At 43.1% G+C, this 4,183-nt stretch overlaps 1 non-coding gene across 1 annotated transcript; it reads right to left on the bottom strand.

Annotated features, from left to right (window-relative positions):
* Positions 1-3,542: 3,542 nt before the first annotated feature.
* trnas-cga (transfer RNA serine (anticodon CGA)) lies at positions 3,543-3,624 on the bottom strand. Its single transcript has one exon. It is a non-coding gene; the product is annotated as a tRNA-Ser (tRNA).
* Positions 3,625-4,183: the final 559 nt, after the last annotated feature.

The following is a 4,183-nucleotide window of genomic DNA, read 5'->3' on the forward strand; positions in this document are numbered from 1 at the left end:
ACCTTGAATCGCTGTCTGGAATTTTAAAAAAATGTCTCTCTCGGGTAGATCATTGCAATCACAGTTTTTATTTTCACGATTTGACTGTGTAACTGTATGAAATGTGGAGAAGCAAATACCGCCAGTAATTTGCTGTCATTGCATTAAACATCCCTGCCAGATATTTCAAGAACGGAATTACGTGAGAGTAGTTATTATAAGATGAATATTTATGTTCAAATATCTTGTGAAATTTGATTTTAGAACAGCTACCATGTAACATGAACAATGAATAAATTTGATCTATACGACATTAATTCACCATTCTCTCTGGCAACTTGAGAAAGGAGTCATGATCCATCAAAGCGTCAAAGCATGCATCCGCACACAGAATATGCAGCCTTTATCAGGACAGCGGCGATATGCAGAGCATGTAGAAGAGTATAAAACCATCAGCAACCACAGCATAGCATTGCCTGTTTGTCCTTGTGATGCCCGCCTCCCGGATGAATTGAACAATCTCTCTGCATGGTTTGAGACATGAAATGGTGTGGAAGTGAGGAAGACCATCTCCTCTCACTATGACCAGATGTTGAGTCTTATCACGCCTGACGTGAGGAAAACTCTATGCAGAGTCAACCCACATAAGACTTCTGGCCAACATAACATCCCATGCAGAATGCTCACAGGATGCTCTGACGTGCTGGTGGATGTTCTCTTGGACATTTTAACATTTCCCTGAGTTGTGCCATAGTTCCAAAGTGCTTCACGGGCACTACCATCGTCCCTGTGCCGACGAAGCCTTCAGTGTCTTGCCTCAATGACTACTGCCCAATTGCATTAACACTAAATATCATGAATTGTTTCGAAAGGCTACCCACCGCCCCAACTCACCTTCACTGGACACTCTGCAGTTTGCACTACGTTCCAACTGCTCAAGAGATAATGCCATCTCCACCACCCTGCACAAGGGCCTCACCCACCTGGTGAAGAAGGATACCGACATCAGGTTACTCTTCATTGACTTCAGTTCTGCATTCAACAGTATCATGCATCAGCACCTGTTTGGAAAGCTGAGTGTGCTGGGCTTGAATACGTTCCTCTGTAACTGGACCCTGGACCTAATGACTGGGACACCTCAGACAAAATGGATTAGGAACACCATCTTCAAAATCATCACACTGAACACGGGGAAACCCCGGGACTGTGTGCTCAGTTGACTGCTGTTCACCCTGCTTTCACACGATTGGGCATTGATGTCCAACTGAAATTATATTATTAAGTTCACTGTTGACATGAAGGTTGTAGGTCTCAATCATGAAGAGCAAGCATACAGAGAGAAGATGCTCTGGCTAACAGACTAGTGCAGAGCCAACAACCTGTCTGTGAACTTGGACAAAAGGAAAGAGATGGTTGTTGACTTCAGGAGAGCACAGAACGATCACTCTCTGCTGGGTGTCAATGGCTCCCCCGTGGAGATTGTGAAGAACACCAAATTTCTTTGCATCCATCTGGCAGATAATCTCACCTGGTCACTCAACACTGCCTTCATAGTCAAGAAAGCCCAGCAGCATCTCTGTTGTCTGCGTAGGTTAAGGAAAGCCGATCTGACGCTTGCCTCAACACATTCTACGGAAGGTTAATTGAGAATACGCTGACCAGCTGCATCACTGCCTGGTTCGGAATTCCATCGTCTTCAATCATAAGACCTGACAACGGGTAGTGAGGACAGCTGGGACGATCATTGGAATCTTCATCTCACCATTGCAGATATCTTCCCCACAAGCTGCGTCTGCAAGACTAGCAGCATTGTGGACGAGCCCACAGATCTTTGATTCAAATTCCTCACAGTCCTGCCATCTGGCAAAAGTAACCAAAGCATTCAGTCGCTCACAGCCAAACTCTACGAAGGTTTCTTCACATAAGCTATCAGATTTCTTGACACTGGATGATCACATTCTCTTCCATTTGCAGTTGTTGGACGACGTTTCGAATGGCTGCTAAAACAATATTTTATTAATGATCATTCATTGTTACATCGCAATTTGTCCACCATTGTCTCTATTGACTTGTCTTGTCAGGAATTGTTGTGCTGACTTGCATGTTTTGCACATTTTATGCACTTTAAGCTGCCCTGTGTATGACTGTGTGTTCAAATAACAATTTGTTCCTCGAGCAATATTGCCACCTTTCTATTGCATCAGATGTATGTGGTAGAAATGACAAATAATGCTCCTCAACTCTCTCTCTCTACTTTACTCTACTCTCTCGTATCACCCGCAGAGGCCCCAAAGAATTATTGGAACCCCTGGATTTCCTCAAACCTGATTTACTGCATCTGTTGCTCTTGATGTGGTCATCTCCATTTCAGACCCAGCGCAAAGTTGGGGACTCGTTCAGGGAACGTCTATGGGCTGCTGTGCTTTTTCCAGATCGACACTTAATGGCAAGGTTTTGGGAAGTGTGGCTGCACAAAGAGACCTTGGAGTGCAGATTCATGATTCCTTGAAAGTTGAGTTGCATGTTAGATAGGTTTGTGAAGAAGGTGCTTAGTATTCTTACCTTCATTGTTCAGAGCATTGAGGATTTGAATTGAGAGATTATGATGCTATTATACATGACTCTGGTTAGGTGTTTGTTGCCATATTGTGTGCAGTTCTTGTCTCCTTCCTATCCGAAGAATGTTGTGAAACTTGAACTGCTTCACAAACGATTGACAGGAATGCTCCCAGGTATTGAGGATTTGAGCTATAGGAAGAGGCTGAAAAGAGGCTGGGGCTGTTTTCCCTGGAGCATCGAAGACTGAGGGGTGACTTTATTCAGGTTTATAAAATTATGATGGACATGAGTAGGGTAAACTAAATAGGTCTTGTCCCTCGGGTGATGGAATCCAAAACTAAAGAGCATTTGTTTCGAGTTAGAGTTGAAAGCTGTACAATGATCCTAAGGGACAATATTTTCATGCAGAGGGTGGTCCGTGCATGGAAAGGACTGCCAGATGAAGTGGTGGAGGCTGGTACACTAAAATCATTTAAAAGCAACCTGGATGATGCTATGAATAAGAATTGTTTAGCGGGATATCGGCCGAGTGCTGACCAATAGGAATAAATTAGGTTAGGATATCTGGTCTGCATGTGCAAATTGGACCGAGGGGTCTGTTTCCTTGCTCTACATCTGCATGACTCTGTGACTCTATTAATGTAGAATAATCACAAATTGTGGGTCGGACATATTATCTCAGCGTGTCTTTGAATAAATCGTAGAAAATGAAGCATTCGTCGTTTGCAGTTACATGTTTTGCATTGCTTCTTATTTTGCTTCGCTTCTTATTTTGCTGCATTCCCGCCCGAACATTAAAATTTCATGATAGTTCTTTACTTGCGTTCAAACTCACTCATGTTGGAATTTGGTGTCTTTTTTTGTGTCGCGACATATAATTTATTCTTTTCGATGTCTTGGTCAGTTTTGAAATTATTTCTGATTCTTTCCATTCGAACATTGAATTTGAATTAATCACAAAGCTCAGGCTCCAAGATATCCAAAATATGAAGCAGAGACTATACCGCTGTGAGCAGGATTCGAACCTGCGCAGGGTACCCCCATTGGATTTCGAATCCAACGCCTTAACCTCTCGGCCATCACAGCTGCAGACCGAACGCCAAGTTTTATACTAAAACAATCGAATCCATGAAACATATAAGTTGATGAAAGAACAAATCGTCAAGACGCAATGATTTCACCAAATTCTTTGCAGAGACGCAGTGAACGTCACCTTTTCAGGTTGACAGGCTTTCATCACAAAATGGATTCTGACACAGCTGAATTTGCAGGAATGACTATTCGTTGAATTAGAGTCACCAAATTTACATCACACGAAAACAAGTAATTTGCCTCATTGTGTCTGCACTTCCGATTAATATTGACTAAATTGTCCAGCACCTGGTCCCGAAGTGGATATGCCGCTGAGTTTTAATAGACAATAGACAATAGGTGCAGGAGTAGGCCATTCTGCTCTTCAAGCCCGCACCACCATTCATTATGATCATTGCTGATCATCCTCAATCAGTATCCTGTTCCTGCCTCATCCCCATAACCCTTGATTCCACTATCCTTGAGATCTCTATCCAACTCTTTCTTGAAAGTATCCAGAGACTTGGCCTCCACAGCCTTCTGGGGCAGAGCATTCCATACACCCATCACTCTC

This window comes from Chiloscyllium plagiosum, unplaced genomic scaffold (assembly GCF_037043375.1).
Source record: "Chiloscyllium plagiosum isolate Xiang-an unplaced genomic scaffold, Cpla_swu_hap1 HiC_scaffold_35, whole genome shotgun sequence".
NCBI lineage: Eukaryota > Metazoa > Chordata > Chondrichthyes > Orectolobiformes > Hemiscylliidae > Chiloscyllium > Chiloscyllium plagiosum.